Genomic DNA, 22,894 nt, shown 5'->3' on the forward strand with positions numbered 1-22,894 from the left:
TCATCCTATAGCGCTGAGAGAAAGCAAAAAAAGAGACAGACAGACAGACAGACAGACAGAGGGAGCAGCTGCATACTGGGGGCCAGTATCAGGCTTCAGACCACTGGGTCTCAACACACTCACACACATTCACACATATGTCCTTCCCATATAAATACATGCTTGAGTAAACTGTGCAACACACATAAACAGTGTTCCTCCTGACGCCTCCCTCATACTGTCTCTCTCCATATCCATTACTCACTCGGTCCCTGAAACTCCCCTCATCTCTCTTGATTTCTCTCTCATTTACAGCTCTCCAGGTTTCCCCATCCCCCATTTGCATAGTGCTATTTATGATAGAGCAGAGAAGCCTGGACTGGAGCGAAACTGTCTGACTTATTGTTTGAACTGTCTACATGATATGCACAGACTAAAGCCCTTATTTCATTCTAGACAAAAATTTCAGCTTTCCTATCAAAATGGACCCCTTTAGCTATTTTATGTCAAACTGCTATATTTATTTCAGATCGGTCTAGTGGTTCTGCTGCAGTTTATTGAGTCCACTCCTTGAGCCCAAACTTTTCTGTCTGTGGAGAGAAGCGATATTTGATTGAGCTGGTGTAAAGAATCTGCACACGTAAAATTTAGTGTGGCTAGAATTCGTAGGGTATCTCATCCTGTTGGCCTACTTAATTGATTTCAGGTATGAGGCAAGGTATACGAAAACATGGTTGGATTGTTGGTGACCAAGAGGGAAATTTCTGGGCCTGGTTTCTCACAAAGGAATTAGATTCACTCTTAGAAAAAAAAGTTTGATGGGGTTCTATATAGAATCCTAGGGTTCTTGACTCAATTTTAAAGAACTCTTTATGCCAAAAAGGTTCTATATAAGGAGAAATGTCTTATGATTGAATAATACTTTCATATTTAATGAGTTATTTAACTTGGTTCTAGTGATGAAGTACACTGTAAAAATGACTGTTGGTTTAACTTAAAAAAGTAAGTTACCCTGGTTGCCTTAAAAGTTTGAGTTCATTGAAATACATTTTTTTAGTTGGTTTAATCAACAGAAACTCAAAATATTATTTTATCTGAACCACATTAATTATCCAAGTTGTTTTGACAAAAGAAAAAAGTTTTTTTAAATTTGAAATGAAAAACAGTGTTTTTACGGTTACGAGCTGCTTAATTCATACAATGTAATTAAATAAATGAAAACAAAATTAAAAATAAATTAGGGCTGTCAAAAGATTAATCGCGATTAATCGCATCCAAAATAAAAGTTTGTGTTTAAATAATATATGTGTGTGTACTGTGTATACTTAAATTTGTATATATAAATACACACACATGCTTGTATATATTTAAGAAAAATGTGTAATTTATATATAAAAAATTATATTTATATATAATATAAATTATATATAAATATATACAGTATATGTATGCAAATATTTCTTAAATATATACATGCATCTGTGTGTATTTATATATACAAAATAATTATACAGAGTACACACACATATATTATGTAAACACAAACTTTTATTTTGGATGCGATTAATCGCGATTAATCTTTTGACAGCCCTAAAATAAATCCATAAAATGATGTGAACCCCTAAAAGGTTCTATATATGACGTGCCTGACAGAAGAACCTTTTCCTCTAACACAAGTGTCAACACCGGACATGACAGTTGTCGAGTCGTGTTGCGTCGCAACAGCTTGAAAGTAGTGCGAGCAGTTGAAGTACGTCAGAAATAGAACGAGGCATCCCAGTTTACTGTCGGGAATTTGTCGTGTCGTGTGGCGCCATATCCAGAGACAACATCACTGATTATTATGGATTCGATTTGCCTTTGTCACGTCGTCTGGTGCAGTTTAAAAATCAAAAATGTTTTATTACTTAATAATTTTAAGGCAGTGGGTTTCCTCACTTTTTTTAAGTTAAGTCAACTGATCACTTTTAAGAGTAACTAACTTACAATTGCAAAAAGGACCTAAATAGAGCTAAAATAAGGTTCACAAATCAGTAATGTTTTGAAGTTTATGCCATCGTCTTCCAGTAAAAGAAAGGGTGTTTATGAATTTATAGTTGTCATGGAATTATATTATGGCTGAATATTTTTGTAAAACATTTGTCTATTTCTAAGGAAACCTTCTAAAGAATATTTCTGATATATGCTTTTTTAAATGTATAAATATAAAACAAAAATCCTTGTTGTTTAGACTAAAAAGGACAGGCGTTCAGATGGAGCACTCTTGCTGAGTGCCTTTCTGCTGGTTTGAGATCTTCCTCATAGAACAGAGGCTGTATTGTCAGGACCTGTGACTCTTAAGAGAACTAGAGGACAGGAATGAATGGATAGCGAATAAGTGAGTGCCCTGTTTTTTTCCCCTCTTCCACCAGCATAAGATAAATGGGGTCCAGACATTTAGGAATTTGAGGAATCTTATCTGGTGCCAAAACTATTTAAGGGAATATTTTATTAGTGGTTTTCAAATGTTAAAAAAAGAGACACTTTCATATTCATATCAGGTTTCCGGCATATCGTACAGTAGCCAGATGTTAAAAACATGCAATGGTCGTTGTTATTTGTTGTATCAATTTCAGAAATTACTTAATATTTCCACTTCTAGACATTTCTCATATAAATACACTACTGTTCAAAATTTTGGGGTCTGTAAGATTTTTTTAATTTCTTGAAAGAAGTCGCTTATGCTCACCAAGGCTGCATTTATTTGATCAAAAATACATTAAAAATGGTCATTTTGTGATATCATTACAATTGAAAATTAAAAACTGTTTTCTATAGAGGAGTTTGGTAGCCGCTATAGACGCTGACAGTGTTGCGGTCATATTTCAGTACGGACTCTTAACAGTGACAGCACATTGATTCCCTAACTAACAAATGATGGATTGCAGTTGCTTGCGGGTCAACTGGTACCTTATTAAAGCTCATGAGCTGTTGTTGTTATTGAAAGTAGTTGCTTAGTCACTGTTCAATAGCATTTTGTGCTCAAAGTGACCATGAATCTGGTTTAAAGATCGTCTCACACCTATTCTTCAGATTTAAGAATGTGTATGGAACTCGCAAGATTTCCATTTAAGACAAATGAAGGGAAACTGAATTAATCTTTGCATATATTTGTCCTCTTTACCTTAGGTCAGCAACCCATTTCACTGTTTAATTAGAGTAAATGGCTTTCTTGATTAATGTGGAATGAATGGTGCTAACGCTAGTCAGGGCGGTAAACATTCATCTGTATATGTACACATTTAGCGCTTAATGCTGCCTTCAAGTCATGTCATAGTGATCATATTTACAACATAAGCCTACTTTAAGTGACATATATACCAGTTTATACCATGGTCTGGGTGAATACTCGATTCTGATTGGCTGCAGGGTGTCCATTAAAAAGTGATAATGTACACCTAGGAAAGGCGTCCCGTCAATTTGCCTGATGACAGTTCTAAATGATTGCGCTGGCTCAAACTCACTGATCAACTGCTGCGGTCGGGGCGCTGTGGCCACGTTGCTTGGCAAAGCCTGTATACGGGAAATATTAAATAGTGCGCTCGACTTAATAAATAAAAACCCTCACGATTTTTACTCTAAAACACATTAAAGTATTATTAATTGATTAAATATTTCTTTCTTTCGTAAGTGACCATGGTATAAGCGGGTTAATGCCCTTCGAGGTGTCCATTGTCAGGTATTTATGGACGACGGCGAGGCGTGAACCGTCCGACGCGCAGCGGAGATAATGGACACCTCGTCGGGCATTAACCCTTACGTGAGTGAGCTCTGACTTTCCAATATGGTGTGTGAATTAGCAGAAGCTAATTGATATTGATCATAAGGGGTGAATGCTAACTGTAAAGTTGAAATGCCTATTTTAGTACTGTTGATGAAGAATAGTATTCAAGCTAGTTAGAAAATACTACTCATTTATCTGGTTTATGAGTTGACAAGCTCATGCAACCAAACTACATTTCCCATGATTCTCTGCGGCAGCACAATAAATGCACAAAGCGTCACTTGCACACCTAATAAGCATCTCTTTATTTTGTTGCATTAGTACTAAAAAAGATTCCTGTTGTTGTCAGGAAATATAAAAATATAGGCCAATGTCAAATGTACCAATTTGCTCTTTATTTTGCTGCATTAGTGCTAAAAAAAGGCTTCCTACCATTGTCAGGAATTGTAAACGAGACAAATATCTATTAAATGTATCTATTTGTTCTTTTTTTCCCAGGAGGACTTGAAGGCAGCATAAGTAACTGAGTTTAGTGACATATTCAAAATGGCTTCCATCTGGTGAGCCATTCCGGCTCTGATTGACAGTGGTGCGTGTTGGTGGCTCGACTTATCATTCAGCACTGTGGGGGTGAAATGCAACTGCTCCTGCTTCTGAGCCAGTCAACGCAGAGCATAGCAAAACACCCCTGAATGAATTATAATGTTGCTCTTAAGCTCGATCGAGTGTTGGATCGAACGCAAACACTTTTTGTTTTGGACAGGTGGTTTTATCATGCATGTGTGCATAAGAGAGCGCAAATAAAATATAGAAAGTCTGTTTAATCAGTCATAAGTGGGTATATATCAAAGCCTTTCATTGCTGTTGAGACAATTTCGTTAGTTAGTGTAAAGCTCATATTGTCTACTGAAGAGCCGAGGGCTTTTGGAAAAAACAAAAAACTGTGTTAGTTAGACTGTGCGTGTGTGTCGTATTTTACATAAAAATGAAATTTAAACCTATTAAGAGGTGGTATTCAATTTACATGTGTGCTGTATTGTGGTAGGATTGGATTAGAGGTTTGCTGGGAGCAGGAATCACAGTTCACAGCTCGGTTCCTTATTACCGCTGCAGCAGGGGAGTACGATGACAGAAATAGTGCACTGAGGAGACATTTCAGTATCTCAGAATGGAATCGGCCAACCACACACACACACACACACACATTGGCTGGTATGGAGAGGACATGAATAGGAGAATGAGGCAAACAGTGATCAGGTCAAAAGTGACAGTGACTGCAGAGAGACAGAAGCAAGAGTGAGATACGTAAGAGAAAGAATTAGGGATCGCGTGAGACCTGGAGAGACATTTCTGTCTGAAGCCCTGAGAACTCAACTCACCTCTGGTTTTCCTGTCTCTTTGCTCTTTTCCTCATTCTCTTTCGCTCACCTATCCTCATCTCCTTTCCCCCCCCCCTGATATTCCTGTTACCATACCAACACAGCTCTCCGCTTCAGGACCTGCTGGCCGATTTACACTCCAGTAAATATGATGCTTGTAATCTAATAAACATAATTTCATGGAGCCGTTGACACAGAACGTGCTAAGTTTCAGTTGCTTTTCTACGTAAAAATGCGCTAGACGGACATATTTGACCGTTGCACCGCGTCTTGCTGCTTTTTCAGGTCGCGTCTTTTGCATGAGCGCCACGTTTCAAAGACGTCGTATAAAAAGTTTTAAGTTTTTAAGTTGTAGCTGCACTACATTCTACAAATGCAAATTTTAGTTTAGACTTGTACATGTAATATAGAAATGTAGTATGTAGTACTTATATATTACCATTCAAAATGTTGGGGTCGGTAATATTATTATTAATTAATCTATATTTTTAGTCAGTAAGGACTCATCAATTGATCAAAAGTGACAGTAAAGACATTGTATAATGTTACAAAAGTTTTTTTTGAACTTTCTATTTATCAAAGAGTCCTGAGAAAATGTATCACGGTTTCCACAAAAATATTATAACATTATAAACCATAGAAAATAAGATTTTCTTTTTGCAGCAAATCACCATATTTGAATGATTTCTGAAGGATCATGAGACACTGAAGACTGGAGTAATGATGCCAAAAATTCAGCTTTGATCACAGGAATAAATTACATTTTGAAATATATTAAAAAATAATACGACTATTTTAAATTGCAATAATATTTCACAGTATTACTGCTCTTTACTGTAGTTTTGACCAAATAAATGTAGACTTGATGAGCATGAGACTGATTTAAAAAAAGAAAAAAATCACACAACCCCAAACTTTTGAACAGTACCGTATCTAAAACAGAAATGTACTGTATGTAAGGGTTAATGCCTGACGAGGTGTCCATTGTCAGGTATTAATGGACGACGGCGAGGCGTGCGCGGAGGACAGTTGCCTCCGCCGAAGTCCATTAACCCATTTAATCCCACCGGTCACAATAGTGACCGTAAAAAAATGTTTCATTTCTAAGGCTCTAAAAATGTTACTGAATGATCTATCAATGCATTTCCAACAGATATTGAAATAATAAAGGGTCTCAATGAAATATGTGCAGTGTCGCATGTTTACTGTAAATTGTCACATGACCAGAGCTGTTTATTTCCTGTTTGCGCCAAGAGAAGAGGATGGCAGCAAGAAAGCTCCCAAAGAAAAGGATATTAAAATATGTTAACATAAAGATAGGACATAGATTTTTGATACACATCATGTTTAAGGTGTCTAGTATTGATATATGCATTTGCAATTACTCAACTTTGTTTAATGTGGTCATAGAACTCACAAACATGTCAACGGCAACAATAGTGACCGGTGGGATAACCCATTGTATCTACATGCTAATACACATAGGCTAACTGTTCTACCTTACTTTCTGCTGCTACCTAATTTTCTACCTAATTTTACACACAGACACACACACAAACACACAAAGAAACACACACACACGGACCCAAGGAAGACTAGCTAGCTAGCTAATTCTGCTGCTACCTAACATCCTACCTACTGCAACTTTCCACACAAACACACACGCAAAAACTAGCTAGCTAACTAATTCTACCTAACTTTACACACACACACACGCACAAGTGGTCTAGGAAGAAAAGCTGAACCCCCCCCCCCCCATCAAAATGTCCTAAATGTCCAAGATACTATCCCGTGGCCTCAAGACACTATCCCATGGCCTCGAGACACTATCCCGTGGCCTCAAGACACTATCCCATGGCCTCGAGACACTATCCCGTGGCCTCAAGACACTATCCCATGGCCTCGAGACACTATCCCGTGGCCTCAAGACACTATCCCATGGCCTCGAGACACTTTCACGTGACCTCGAGACACTTTCCCGTGGCCTCGGGACACTATACCGTGGCCTCCAGACACTATCCCGTGGCCTCGATACACTATCCCGTGGCCTCCAGACACTATCCCGTGGCATCAAGACACTATCCCGTGGCCTCCAGACACTATACCGTGGCCTCCAGACACTATCCCGTGGCCTCAAGACACTATCCCGTGGCCTCCAGACACTATCCCGTGGCCTCAAGACACTATCCCGTGGCCTCGAGACAATATACCGTGGCCTCCAGACACTATCCCGTGGCCTCGATACACTATCCCGTGGCCTTCAGACACTATCCCGTGGCCTCCAGACACTATCCCGTGGCCTCGATACACTATCCCGTGGCCTCCAGACACTATCCCGTGGCCTCGAGACAATATACCGTGGCCTCGAGACACTATCCCGTGGCCTCCAGACACTATCCCGTGGCCTCCAGACACTATCCAGTGGCCTCCAGACACTATCCAGTGGCCTCCAGACACTATCCCGTGGCCTCCAGACACTATCCCGTGGCCTCCAGACACTATCCCGTGGCCTCGAGACACTATCCCGTGGCCTCGAGACACTATACCGTGGCCTCGAGACACTATCCCGTGGCCTCGAGACACTATCCCGTGGCCTCCAGACACTATCCCGTGGCCTCCAGACACTATCCCGTGGCCTCCAGATACTATCTCGTTCCCTCGAGACACTATCCCGCGGCCTCGAGACACTATCCCGCGGCCTCGAGACACTATCCCGCGGCCTCCAGACACTATCCCGCGGCCTCGAGACACTATCCCGCGGCCTCCAGACACTATCCCGCGGCCTCCAGACACTATCCCGCGGCCTCCAGACACTATCCCGCGGCCTCGAGACACTATCCTGCGGCCTCCAGACACTATCCCGTGGCCTCCAGACACTATCCCGTGGCCTCCAGACACTATCCCGTTGCCTCGAGATACTATCCCGTGGCCTCGAGATACTATCCCGTGGCCTCGAGATACTATCCCGTGGCCTCGAGATACTATCCCGTGGCCTCGAGACACACACACACACACGCACGCGCACACACACACACACACACACACACACACACACACACAGCACAGGTCAAATAGACCTATATTCAGTCTGTCCAATGGTTGATACAACACATTATCCCACCGGTCACAATTGTGACCGATCATAAAACACACTTTTTCACACACTTTTCCATGAAAATTAAAAAAAATTATGATTGATTGTTTCAAAGGGATACTAATGACACATGATTTGGATATTTTTGTGTCTGAGAAAAATTTGGGATTAAATGGGTTAATACCTGACAATGGACACCTCGAAGGGCATTAACCCGCTTATACCATGGTCACTTGCCAAATAACACATTTTTAAAACATTAGTTTGTATTTTAATTAGTTTTACAATCGAAATCTAAAGTTTTTACAAACAATAACTTGGTTTCCCTGGTTACGCCTGACGGTTTATTTACTAGGTGTCCTCTATCACTTTTTAATGGACACCCTGCAGCCAATCAGAATCGAGTATTCACCCAGACCATGGTATAAAATACAATATTAAATGTAACATGGAAGTGTACACTACACTACTAAATGAATTACTACAATAGTAAATAAAACATGGAAATTACTAAATACACCACTAAATTTGACATCAATAATTTGTTTAATTTCATTTGTTTCAGGATCCTGTTAGAAGCTTTCGTGTATCTTAAACAGTGGAGCATGGTGCTAGCAACGCCAAGGTCATGGGTTCGATTTCCAGGGAAAGTAAGAACTGATAAAATGTGTACCTTGAATGTAAGTTGCTTTGTTTAAAATCTTTTGCCAAATGCCAACATCAAACATGAGCATGCACATTACAATAGTAAATATAACAAACTTCTCTTTTGGAAATGTGCACGAAACTACTAACAAAGTGTACTCTACACTACTAAATGAATGCTATTGTACAGTAGTTTATGTAAAATGTAGGTCATTAGAATTGTGTGTTCATGTTTGTGTGTATATTCCCGATTAAATATTCTGTGCAGCCAAAGACAAAACCATCTTGAGAGACTTACGACACACACACACACACACACACACACACACACACACACACACACACACACACACACACACACACACACACACACACACACACACACACACACACACACACACACACACACACACACACACACACACACAGCAGGTCTGCCCCTAGGAAAGAGTCTCTGAGCTGAACACACAATCAGGCTGTAGACTAGGGGAACAAGCAGGGAGTGTGTGAGGACAGCGAGGGGGAAAATCTACCGCTGCTTCCCTGAGAAGAACACTTCACTGGAATTAGCTTCAGCTCAGATGGGAAAACCAGACTGAAAACCATGGGGACAATACTGCTACAGGCGCTTATTCTTGTCTTTCATAACATCGGTATGTGTGGCTCCACATTGAGGGCCCTATCTTGCACCCAGCGCAATTGACTTTATACACCGACACATGTATCATTCCTATTTTGCACCCGACACACAGCGGACTTTTCCCTCCACAGGCGCATGTCGGTAAATTAGGGAATGAACTTGTGCTCCCAGGGGCGGTTCAGCGGAAAGAGAAGTGTTCCGGCTCAACACTTGGAGAAGACAAGTGTCTTCTCCAACAACACGGAGAAGTTGTTCTGGTGCAAATGTTCCCTGGTGCTATTTTGCAGTTTCAGAAAACAATTCTGCCACAGACCAGGAAAAACCTAGTCTAAAGTCATTGGCGCATTATTTAGATGCTATTTTAAGAGCGCATGCTTGGCCATAATGTAGCGTGTGCACAACGCGCATACACTTTGCTTGTCTCATCTACACAGACGCAGGCAGCAGTTCCCATTTCTACATAACCATACATAATAAGGAAAAATATTACCACACAAGGGAAATTATTGTGGTGTCCAGAGATGACGCTCTGGTTTATTTCACGTTACGCCCAAACCACACCTATGAGTAATGTAGCTACTTCAGACCAACCCATTTTAGATTTGCGTCGAGATCCGCCCACAAAGTTACTTGCATTTCGCGTTTGATACTTGCGTTTCAGATCGTTAAAATAGGGCCCTGAGTCTGTTGCTCTGTTCCAACACCTAGAAAGTTGCCATCATAGTCATCTCAACGTGAAACATAGAAGGCAAAAGAAAAAGCATGTGTAACCATATAATGGGTCCATACATGATGACTTAAAGTGACAGCAGCCTAATATACCTGCTACCAAATTATGAGATAATATTAAAAATATCTATATGGAAGATTTTCCCCCATGGTATCGATGTCAAAATTGTGGCTATTGAAAATGCTGAGTGGCTGGTAACTTTGGAAAACCACTAGCTACAGTGGCTGGTGAGCAAAAAAGTTAATGTCAAGCACTGGTTCTAGCTTAGCAACATGCTAACATCAAACTGTATTGAAATCAATAGTTTGTTGATTCTCCAGAACGGAGTGCTATTTGTGTGGTATGTGGTAAGTTGCTGTCTATGTACCAAGCAAGCAATAGCCATCATTTCACCGTCTACTCTAGGTTAACTATAGACTCGGATATGAGTAACCCACTTCTAGCCAAAATAACCTTGAATTTGGTTATTACCAAAATAACTTGCGAGATGTATCATATTCCATCATGTAAGCAAAGTCAACAGTGATTACAAGGTGTTTGGTTTCATTTTATTTGGTGTTTCATTTCATTTAGTCTAATTGATGACTAGTCTATTCTTGGGATATGGTTAGACATCTATTAAATTTTCACTGACAGCCCAAATTTTGCCTTGTTTTAGCCTAGACGTCAGGGCTGTGTTTGGACGACTAAAAGACGTCTTTTAAACGCAAAATTGTTTGCTGGGGGTGTTTCAAAATGGTCAAAAGCAGCTGCCTTTAGGCGTAGACTTTGAGGCAGCTTCCTAGCATTTTGGTAGAGAGGCCATGTATGTATTTTCCTGTTTACAGTTGTTGCAGCCGTCTTTCTTACACGCATTCAAACTAAATCAGACAACTCTAGATGATGACCCAGATCATTGCTGTTTTACCAGTTGTTTGTCTCCTCCCCATCTACTTCTCTGTCGCACACATTTCTCTCTAAGGGAGAGAAGGAGAAAGGGGCAAGACAAAGAAAGGCCAAGAGAGAGATAGAAAAAAGGAGAAAGATAGAGAAAGAGAAAGAGGGGGAAAGTCGGTCAGACCCCCTCCTCAGTAGAAGAGGAATGCAGGGAGTCTGGTGAAGGAATGTGGAATGGGTCTCAAGGGGAGGGGGTATAGTCTAGATGTAAACACTGTTTGTGTGTGTGTGTCGCTCTGTGAGTGTGTGTGCATACGGCGTAATGGGTTCAAAGACTTCCAGCGCATTATGAGGTTGTGTTATATGTGTCCTGTGTGCGTGTGTTGGTGTATTTTGAGAAAAGGGGGCTCTTTAGGTAGGCCAGCTGTAGGGAACAGCTCCCCGTCTCTGATGACAGCTTTGGGCCAATGAGGTGATTTTATCATGCATGGAAAAGTACCAGCCCCACTTAAACATTGCACTGAACCGAGACCAGTTTCTCAAAGTCAATTCCATGTCTTTTCCGAGATATTCATAACCTTTGCCCTTCCGTCTTGAGCTTTTTACATTTACAGAATCTCATGCTGTAGTATTTAGCAACCTAGACTCATTGGAAAAAAAAAACATGCCTCTACCTCCATTTTAGGAAAACTCAAAAAACGTTTGCATTTCCCTGAGAAACTTTTGTGATTAAATAATATAAGGTGGGATGAAAAACTATATTTCAGTGCTTTTGCAAGTGAACGAAAAGTTTCTTGGAGGAACAAGCAAGCAAAAGCAAAAGCATTGAAACGATTGTTTGTCCCATCCCACCATGGCTCTGTACTTTTCACACAAATTATGATGATATATTATTGATTATCAGAAAATTAGTTAATCAATTATTAAACACTTGTTTTTGCGCGATTATTTAATTTTGAGCAATACAATTTTATGACCTCAAAACACTTTTACAATAGTGCATGATTCGCAAACGTATACATTTTGACATTTGAATCATATTACCAGTTCTATATGTATCACTTTTCTGATGTAGTAAACTTGTTCGGTAGCTCGCCTGGTACAGTATTGCACTTGTGTAGTGTCGTGCTTGGGTACATATGAGTCACCATAAAAAGGCTCAAAGACTTGTAGAAAAAAGATAAACTACAATGGTTACTTTAGCCAATGAGTTTTAATCTCGGTTAGGTTTAAGGTCGGATTTAGTATAGGTGGTATGTTATTTTCGAACGCAATAGACCATTAACGTTTTAGCCTTACTGACCGGACATTTAATTTCCAAACTGCTTCAGTAAGTACAACCAACTGAATAAAATGTTGACATTCACCTGTTTTGGATAAAACTGAACATGCTTTTACTGACACTCACTGGATATTTCCCTTTGAAAGTGTCAAAAAGTGTGCAAGAAGCAAAGTAATATTTTGCTGAAATATCTCTATTTTTTTCCAATGAGCTTGGGTTGGTATTTAGATATGGATACAAATCATAAAACATAAATAGCAAAGTTAAATGTTACATGATATTACAAACCTCGTATGGTCTGTCAGGATTTTAAACAGGCAATCCTTTTAGTCACTCGGCTTTGTAGCACATACATTCTCATTTAAAGTGACTTTCGCTACAATAATTGCCAGGACAGACCCTCTGGAACAACCTGGGGCGGAACATGGAGAAGTGTCGCGCTCCAGGGAAGAACAGTGACAGAATAGGGCTGAAATCATAGCACTTCTCAGTTCCTGGGTCAACACTACTTGAGTTTGAGCCCACAACTTTTGCGTTCACAGCTTGGATCGTTTGCCATCACAATCTGGATTTTTCCAATCTGGAAGTTCTGTAATCATCTACTCACCCTTGCGTTGTTCCAAACCTGTATGACTTTTTCTCTTCTGTGGAACACAGAAGATGTTTAGCAGAATGTCTGAGCTACTCATGTCCATACAATGAAAATAGTAAATAGCCAAGCAGTCCATATAACTTATATTCTAAATCATTTGAAGTCATACGATATAGCTTTGTGTGACAAACCATCCAATGTTTGCCATTATGTGCTGAAAATCATCCCCAAAGTCATTGTTGTCAAACCTGAAATGTGTTTGGTTTGAGGTCAATAACTCTGGTTGGTTCTTGCACATTTCATGAGCAATCATGATGCAAGAGGGAAAAACTTTTGGTCTGTTCCTCACATAAAACTATTACAATTCATACATACTACTTTTTGTTTAACTACCTTTGACTGTCTATTTTTATTGTATAGAAAAGATTCTGCAAAAATACCTCTTTTTTGGCCAGTTTCATTGACAAGGTTTAAATCTAGTCCCAGACTAAAATGCATGTTTGAGCTGTCTGAACTGAAAGTAACTTGTACTAACATATCTTAAAGTGTCAGTGCAATTGTTTTGTCTCAAGATGCACACCAGTAATGTTTTTTCTAGGGCATGTTTATAAAAAGCTACTTAAATCTCCTATTTGAACTAAGGCCTAATCCTGGCATAATCTAAGCCTTGTCTGTGAAACCAGGCCTTTGTGTTCCACAGAGGGAAGAAAGTCATACAGATTTGAAGAGTAAATTACCCTGGAAATCCAGAGTTCTCGCGAGCGCACATGTTGAATTTGCTCAGCGAGTTTACTTTGGCGTCGAGTAATTGTGCTCATTAAATATGCCCTTGTATCCGAGCTGCACGAATCACATCGGGTTATCTGATATAGGCGGGCCAGAGGCGAACTAAACAGATGACGACAGCGCTGTGACGTCGAAGTCATTAGTAAACATTGCAAGATGGCTATGGATGAACACCAGTTGTTTGAAACGGCTTTGGCCGATACAATGAACGAGTTTGACTTGGCTTTTTCTCTAAAAGAGGAACAGAAGACGGTGCTCGAATCGTTCCTTTACAAGAAGGATGTTTTTGCTGTTTTGCCGACCGGATACGGCAAGAGTCTAATCTACCAGTTATCTCCGCTGGTAGCTAAGCATATGGGGCTTGTTGTGATTGGTCGTAGTGTTATCCAATTGCGTACAGTGAGATTTTCAAATGCATGCTTGGTGCCGCCCCTCGAGCTGGCCGATTTTCATTAGTCGATGCCAGACCATTAATCTTTCAGATTTAGGTCTGGATTTCCAGGCTAAGAGTAAATAACAGAAATGACACAATTTCCCTTTTTTTGGGTGAACGACTCCTTTCATTTTTCTAATGCAATAATCAAATGCAAGCTCCCAGGGTCTCACCTTTATAGAAAACTTTGTCTAGAATGAAGTGAAATAAAGCCAATTAATCAATTAACTTGATAAGCACTATAGAGCCTTTAAATTGTAACGTATTAATGTAATGCTGGTGGTCTACGCTGTTCATCTGCTGATCTAGGGTGGAATAGAGCCGCAGGCAAGGTTGAGTCAAGGTGCTGGGCTTAATTCAGAGAGGGAGAGAAAAACTGTATGTGAAGGTTAGGCTGAACTGTATACTTCCACTACTATACTAGAACTAATGATTTTAATAAATAATGATACTCATTTGCGGTTTGGGTGTTATTTGGTGCTAAGAGGGCATTTGTGGCAACACTAAGTAGTTGAAAAGAGGGCAAAGAACTGTGTGTGTGTGTGTGTGTGTGTGTGTGTGTGTAAAAGAGAGATTGCCTTGCCTTTCTTGCAAGTGTGTGTGTGTGTGTGTGTGTGTGATATTTTTAGCTTGTTCCCTCCATGAGAGGGTGTGCTGCTGGAACACTATGCTTGTGTGTTTCGGAAACAAGCTCCAGTGCTAACAGCAAAAACTTCCATGGCGCACACATGTACACATAGAGACACAAAGTGTTCCCCTAAAATCAACTCTGTCCTAAATTGAGCACCAAAACTGCATACCTAGAAATGCTATGCTGAGGTTTTCAGAGTTTTATTTGGTCTTTATTTCTTTCTTATTAGGGTATTTATTCAAATAGCTGAATTGTGCACTTTGGGTCAACGTCTGTTGCTTTTAAATGTGCTATATTAATACTTCTGTCAGGACCACAATCGTCAAATACGATTGACAATTAGCATATAGTTAGGATTGGTGGTATAGTTCTGTTCTTGGCAAGAACTCCCTGCGCATCCATGCAGCCTAGCATATATACGAGCAGGGAGAGAACAATAACCCCCCTTAGGGTAAACAGAACAGAACCAACATGAATGTATTGCAGATATAATTAATTCAAGATTTTTAAAGTACAACATGATTCGAGAATTTATTTTGATTCAAGGGGAATCAGAATGTCAAATCCTGACTGACTGGAGGAGCTGGGGATGGAGGAGGGTTATTCGCTCCTGAGAAACGCGATAGCTGCTGATAATACTGAAGGAGCTTATATATGTATACAGTGATAGGCGTCGTATTCCTATAGGTAGACGTGGATCAGCTGAGAGTCAGCTGATGCGAGCTTGACTAACGTGACCTGCCTTGATATTAATTCAATAATCCAATATAAATATTAATACAGTACTAAATTTACTCTGTTATCCAGATAAAAAATTCAAGGTTATATGAAATCCAAACTATCTACTTAGCAAATTGTCTTAATTCAACAGTACAAGCTATTCTGCAATATTATTACATTTTAATATTCTTAAATTATTTCCCAACAAATATTCTGTCTCACTCATAAATTACAGTTACGTTAAATGTTTTGCAAATTGCCATGTTTTTTTTTCTTCAAGTCAACGTGACTCTATTCTGGTGCTGAATGGCCCCTTTTCAATCAATCAATTCCAGATCCAAGCCTACCCTGCATTATTTCCCACTGAACATTAAAATACTGCACATTACAGAAGTTAAATGTCTCGCGGATCCCGTTTCAATCGGTGTTTAAGTTACCCAGGTTTAAACTTGTCTTTAAACAGCAGCACTGCTCAGGTCAGAATGAGAGGACAACCTCTATCAGTGCTGATGGAACAGCATGTTGTATCCACACAAAGCTTGTAGATATTAACCTTCAACCTCATTTTTCCTTCCTCGTTTAGGATAGTTAATTACAAGGGCCTGGCCAAGCTCCCCCTATTGTGTGTGTGAAGAGTGTAGTAGACAGTCGACTCATTTGTAAGCACTAAACGAACACTAATTCACGGCCATGTCAGTGTGGTCCTTAAACGGGCAAAGACGGAGGTAATAACACTTCTGTTTACATTCGTAGAGGTCTACACTGGTGACCCGAACTGGTGCCGTGAGCTTTCATTCGCTTGCCCGTCTCTCTGGCAACAGAGGCCCCGCCCACTCAGGGAGTTCCAGCCACACAGATGGCTCCCTGATGGTCTGTTTACATCTTATTTGCATACAGAAATCTTCACGTCTTGTCGCTGTCAAAACAGACGATTGCGTCCGAGCCTCAAGTGTCAGGGATAGCCGCAGGGGTGCTACTCCTCATCTCAAACGCACAAGATGTACCATTACAAAAACTTGTTTTTCTCTTTTTATTGCTTTGAACATATGTGGACTCAGAAAACAGATATATTAGAAAATAAGCAGGGAAATTAATTGATGTTATTCTTGATGCCACATGTGTTGTTTAGCAGTATTTGTGTTTGGGTATAAGTGATCCAGGATGTGTGTTAACAAGGTCAGTATGGTTGTGTATAGTGAAAAGGTTTCATCGGAAGGTATTGATTTTTTAATTACGTATCTTGCCTCAAAATAGCAGCAGAATGGCGCTCACTCTATAACAGCTGGCCGCAGACCCGGGAGAGAATAAACCTCATTGATATTCAAACCGCTCTTTATCAAGAGGACAGAGACCTGCAAGAGAGAGAGAGAGATAGAGAGAGAGAGAGAGAGAGGGGAAAAGGGAAAGTCATATTCACTCTCTGCATTTGTGGAGCTTGTTTTTAATTATTTTAATGTTTGGACCAAAACATTCAATTTTGTCTTAAATGACCATTTTCCAATTAAATACACTGATTTTTGGCTGTTGGACCTTTAAGACTTTAGGTGCGGTCACATCTACTGTATTTCAGACGAATTTTCAGGGGAGTATACACAATCTGCAATTTTGCTTGAGGGCGAAAGATTTCCCCATGCAAATTTTCAAAACGGGTTTAAGAATTCGTCGCTTTGAACAGCTTAAAAAGCTGCATGTATTGAACGTTACTTCAGTGTGTACTTCATACATAGCTACACTATTTACAATAGAAATGGGCCTTTTTTGCTCAGAAAATGTTCGCTAATTTCGCTAATCGTTAATTTCACCGCACATTTTCACATCTTATTACTTTCAACATCTCTGCATGTGAACTGGGTGAAAAACCCAAAATACATTGTGACAAATTCACACAATAATTGTGACTTATAAACTGTTAAATCTGACTTTTTCCATTAAGTGCTATAATCGGGTCCCTGGTGCATCTACCAACCCAGTAACTTTGTTTTGGTAAGCCTTTCTCTGTAAAAAAATAAGACATCAGATTTTACTTCCCTTCTGACATAGAAAGGGGATCTTATTATAATATTACCGCCCTATAATCTGCAAGTTTACACCCGTGGTGCCGCCATTTGGTTTTCACAAGCAACAACAGTGTAACCAGTTTTAACGCAATGGAAAAAGTTGGAGCAAAGCATACAAACAGTTCTGTCATTTGACCAAAAAACGTCACTGCCATCTTATAAAGACCTCAGGGAACCATGTCAACTTGTATAAAAGTTAAACATGACTGTACATGCAAGTCAATGGGATGAATCAATGTACTGTAACTCCACAACTACATAAATGTATCTACTAACCATCCAGAAACGTCCAGGTGCAGTCTAAAAGTTGCAACCACTTCCTGAGTCTCTCCATAAGGCAGCACTGGTTATTTCTGAGATTTTTCGCGTGTTTTGTTATTGTATCCGAATGAAGCTTGTGTAAAGGATTGGCCGTCTTCTGAACGGAGGCGGGAGCAGCAGCTCATTTGCATTTAAAGGGACACACACAAAAACGGCGCGTTTTTGCTCACACCCAAAAAGGGCAAATTTGACAAGCTATAATAAATAATCTGGGGGGTATTTTGAGATGGAATTTCACAGACACCATCTGGGGACACCATAGATTTATATTACATCTTGTGAAAAGGGACATAATATGTCACCTTTAAGATTGAACAGAACAGTTAGTTAGTTCTGGTTCTGATTAGTCAGTCCAACATGCAGCTCCGTGACTTTTCAATGTTTGCGCATTCCAGACGGTCTGTGCATTAATTGAGGGTTTTGTTATGACAATTTGTGGCGACAAATGACTTTTTTGAGTGAGTCACTGATTTATTCATTCAACCGATCCGTTCAAAACACAGATTTATTAGTTTATTTATGAGTCATTGAATCATTAACCAATTCGTTTAACAATGCTGATTCATTCACGAACGAAACGCAGTAGTAACTGACAATATTTTGTCTAATGTATAAGTTAATCATTATTAACGTACTGAACTGTTTTTAAAGCAACACACTGTGCAAAGAGGATTTTTGTGGAGGATTCATTTTCCTTACTTCCTATGTAAAAAGATCAATTCATAATGAATAATGATTTATTCACAATATGACCCCTTTTAAATGAAGTGATAAATATGCAGTCTGTGAGTTTTGAGTTTGTGTGTATGTACAGTATATGCCTTTCTGTACTGGAATAAGCTGGCGTGTATGTGTTTTAGAAATTCTGGATGTGCTGTGGGTTGGACAGTGTGTTTGTATGTGTTCTGGCGATCCTCCAAGCGGGTCGAGGGGCCCAGCAGAGAGCAGACTGTTCCAGGGTGGCTGGGAGGAATATCTTTCTTTATGCCTGGCTCACACTACAGGAGTTTTAAAATCCTAACCGATTTTGAAATCTGGTTGAAGCACAAACTTAAGGAGAATCTTTGCAGATTTTTTCCCCCAAATCTTAAACATGCTCACACTACAAGGTTTGAAAATCGCGGTGCACCACACACTACAAAATGTTATTAAGATTATCGTGCCAGAGGAAGCGTCTCACGTGATCACGTGACGCAGCAGATCTGAAGTGTAAAAACATGGAAACATATGGGATATGCATTGCCATGAGACACACACGCATGCACGCACATACACACGCACAGAGACTTTGAACCTACCGGTACTTTGAGTTAAGAGCTTAGATCGGGCCAAAAAAATCAAGCCCGACCCCTACCCGAGCCCATGCACGTTGTGTCCGAGCCCGGCCCGGCCCGACACAACACAACACAACACATTAACATAACTGTAATTATGAGCCCGAGCCCGATTTAAACCCGACCATTTTTTTAATACGTGGGCCAGGGGCGGTGCGAGATATTTTTTTAACGAGGGGGTGCTAGATAGCATATAAATACTATTGCAAAAATTGTCCACTTAATATTTAATATTCATTCAATCATTTTAATTGTCACAATTAAAGTAGCCTATTCGTTTTATTAAATTGACCAAGCACAACATTCAGCATTCAATCAAATATTAATTAAAGATTTATTATTATTAGGCTAATAATGTTAACATAATATACTATCGTTATTTCGGCATAATATGTGTGCGTGCAACAAGCTAGATGTGCATTTTTAAATCCGGTGATGCGTGCATTGATTTTGAAATCCACGCGCTTTTTAACGCGCTTTTTAGTTTCGGTTTCATTACTGAACATGTAACGTTTGTGCCTGCTGACCACAGCGTAATACTTATTTATTTAGCAATAAATAAATGGAGATAAAAACGCATATCGAGTTGAGTCATTTAAAATTATCTCAAGGGAAATTCCTTCAGCACGACAGCCCTGCTGTCTTTTTGACAGCACTGACGTAATCACAATCTTGCTCATCCCGATAAATATCAAACATGTTTGATATGATCGGGGCGAGCCCGATTTGTGTGAGAGCAGATCGGGAGGGGCAAGATTCGATCTGTGAACGCCTCACATTACCAGATAATCTGCGCCGAACATCGGAACCGATCGAGGTCCTCGACAAGATTTTTTCTCAGATTCTCGGGAGGGGTAAATCGGGCATAAATCGGCCTAAAACTCCTGTAGTGTGAGCCAGGCATTAGTCTTGCTGTATGCCTTCATAAACCTTACAGCTTTCTTTTCTAACAGTGTTTCCCTGAGTGCACACTGCTGTTCTTTCCTTCCTCTACTGGCATCAGGCACAATCTATTCCTCCCTGTTTGATCCGCAGGTGCTGGCTCGTAACTTTGAATGTTCCTCCTTGCTCATTGTGAGGTAATGACTTCTGATTGTGGTGGATTGAAGCCAGCGTTTAAGCTAAATAATCTAGGCTAATGAATGTGCTCTTCAATTATTTATCAGACTCAACACGCTCTCTCTGCACAGTATATATAGACATCCTGCTGGTTGGCTGGCTGGCTGGCCTGATGACCTAGTGACTGACTGGCAGCCGTGCTGACTGGCCTATTTGCCAGGAATTGCTGAGTCACGCTGCCCATGGGGTGGAGGGGCTCTCTAGAGCTGGTCCCAGATCTGCAGGGAGGCACTTATACTGATTCTAATGTGTATTGATGTACATTTGTGTTTCACAAAGTCAACATTTTTCTGAGTTTGCTTTAAAGACCAAAGAGTTGAGTTTTCTTTCCTCTGTTGACATATTTCCTAAATCTATCTATCTATCTATCTATCTATCTATCTATCTATCTATCTATCTATCTATCTATCTATCTATCTATCTATCTATCTATCTATCTATCTATCTATCTATCTTCAAATTCACACAAGTGAACCGGTATAGTTCAACTATACTAAGTATAGTTGGTATAGTTATACTATAACTAAGTCTGACAACCAGAATTGTTTTTATATTTTAAACTAATCAAACTTTGAATCAAATGTTTTGGATGAGGATTTTGCAAAGATAGATCAACAGTGGTCTGAGGTGAGACAAACCACAATCCGGCTACAGGGTGTTGGGCGCCCTAGACTCGATGCAGGAGGGCAACAAACGCTACCCAGTCTGTTTACCTGGGCAAGGGATGGCACCAGGATACAAGCCAGTGGAGGGAGTGTGATTCTCTGGGCAATGTTCTGTTGGGAAACTCTGGGTCCGGTCATTCATGTGGATGTGAATTTGACACGTGCCATCTACCTAAACATTGTTGCAGACCAGGTACACCCCTTCATGACAGTGGTGTTCCCTGGTGAAAGTGGCCTGTTTCAGCAGGATAACACACCTGTCCGCACTGCACATATTGTTCAGGAATACTTTGAGGAACATGAAGAGTTCAAGGTGTTGCCCTGGACTCCAAATCCCCCAGATCTCAGATTGAGCATCTGTGGGATGTGTTGGACCAACAAGTTCTTCGGTTTCACTTCGCAACCTACAGGACTTAAAGGATCTGCTGCTAACGTCTTGGTGCCAGATCCCACAGAACACCTTTAGAGGTCTTGTAGAGTCCATGTCTCAGTGGGTCGGCGCTATTTTGACAGCACGCAGTGGACCAACAGCATATTAGGCAGGTGGTCATAATGTTTTGGCTCATTTGTGTATATGTACTACTAGGCACTCTAGTGTGTGGTTAACTTTTAACAAATCCAAGTGATTAGGAGCAGTATTAAATCCATGGAAACATCAAGAGACACCTAGTAAAAACACTAAAGCTCTTTGAACTGATCTCATGTTGCTGACTGAGAGAAAAGATGTGGAAATAAATGTTGTTGAGTGAAGAAAACCTCAGTCTGTTGAGCAAACGCCACAATGGCCTCCTCAGCCACCCTGACAACCACAAACCGCTACAGCTACATTACAGTAAACACCCTCTGAGACACACACAAGAGACAATGGTTAACGTGAGAGGGAAGCGAAAAGAGGCAGTTTGTGTAAATGTTTATTTTTGCTTAGATGTTTATTTGTGTCCATAGAAACTCTTGAGTGTCATGTGTTGAGGTATTTGTATCTCTAAAGGTAGATGGGAGAAGACAGGGACACCTGCATCTGAAATGTAGCATAGGGGTTGGCGTGCAAACTACAGCCACATAATGACTGGATACCTGCCTGAACAGATGACATGTGTAAACCCCCCATCAACACAGCCTTGGTGGTCCAGTCCTCACCTTCTAGTGTGGGACAAGCACATCCATTTCTGTTGAAGATAACATCTCACGGCTCAGGCAAAGCCCAAGAGAGACTTGTGTGGAATGCAATGGCTGTTTAGATATTCACTAGAACCACAGAATTACATCTATGCTATTTCTAAAAACAAGACATCTTGTCTATGAATGAGGGCATCATTTGGTACAGGGCCAATGATTAACATGTATATTTCCTATAATACCATTAACTAATGTATAGTTTATGTGGAACTTTTTGGGGGAATTCTGCCTCATTAGAAAAAAACTCCATTAATTAAGAAAATGTATGGGATAAGGACACATCTTCCACGGAGAAAGTTTAAGTGGAAAACGCGAATAAATAACAAAATCATGGTGGCATCTGCACAATATTGTGGCTGTAAGAATGGAAGCTATTTCTTTACTCTAAGGCCCTGTTAACACGTTAAGATGCATCTTGGTCGATCGAATCACAAGTTGACGAGGGAGACGCATTCCCGTTTACACCTGGTGTTTTAACCCGTTTCTTTAGTCCACTTTTAACCACTTCTGTCCTGATTTCTTCAAGTGGAGGATCTATGGGTACAGAAATGAATGTGTTTTTCAGATCTTTCGATCTAATGGACAAAATAAGCTCACGCAATTTACATATGAACGCGCTAGGAGACGCCAGAAAGCATACGGAGAGCATCAGTTTAGTTTCTGCTCTGACAG

At 40.2% G+C, this 22,894-nt stretch overlaps 1 protein-coding gene across 2 annotated transcripts in view; it reads left to right on the forward strand.

The window, feature by feature from the left end:
• Positions 1-22,894, forward strand: part of bcl9 (BCL9 transcription coactivator) — a 111,938-nt gene that overhangs the window by 34,596 nt on the left and 54,448 nt on the right. For both annotated transcript variants that reach the window (XM_081361867.1, XM_081361866.1), the window contains exon 2: positions 8,781-8,895. The gene's annotated coding sequence lies outside the window, so the exon portion shown is untranslated. The remainder of the gene's footprint in view (positions 1-8,780; positions 8,896-22,894) is intronic.

Source organism: Scardinius erythrophthalmus (assembly GCF_964197995.2).
Source record: "Scardinius erythrophthalmus genome assembly, chromosome: 3".
Lineage (NCBI taxonomy): Eukaryota > Metazoa > Chordata > Actinopteri > Cypriniformes > Leuciscidae > Scardinius > Scardinius erythrophthalmus.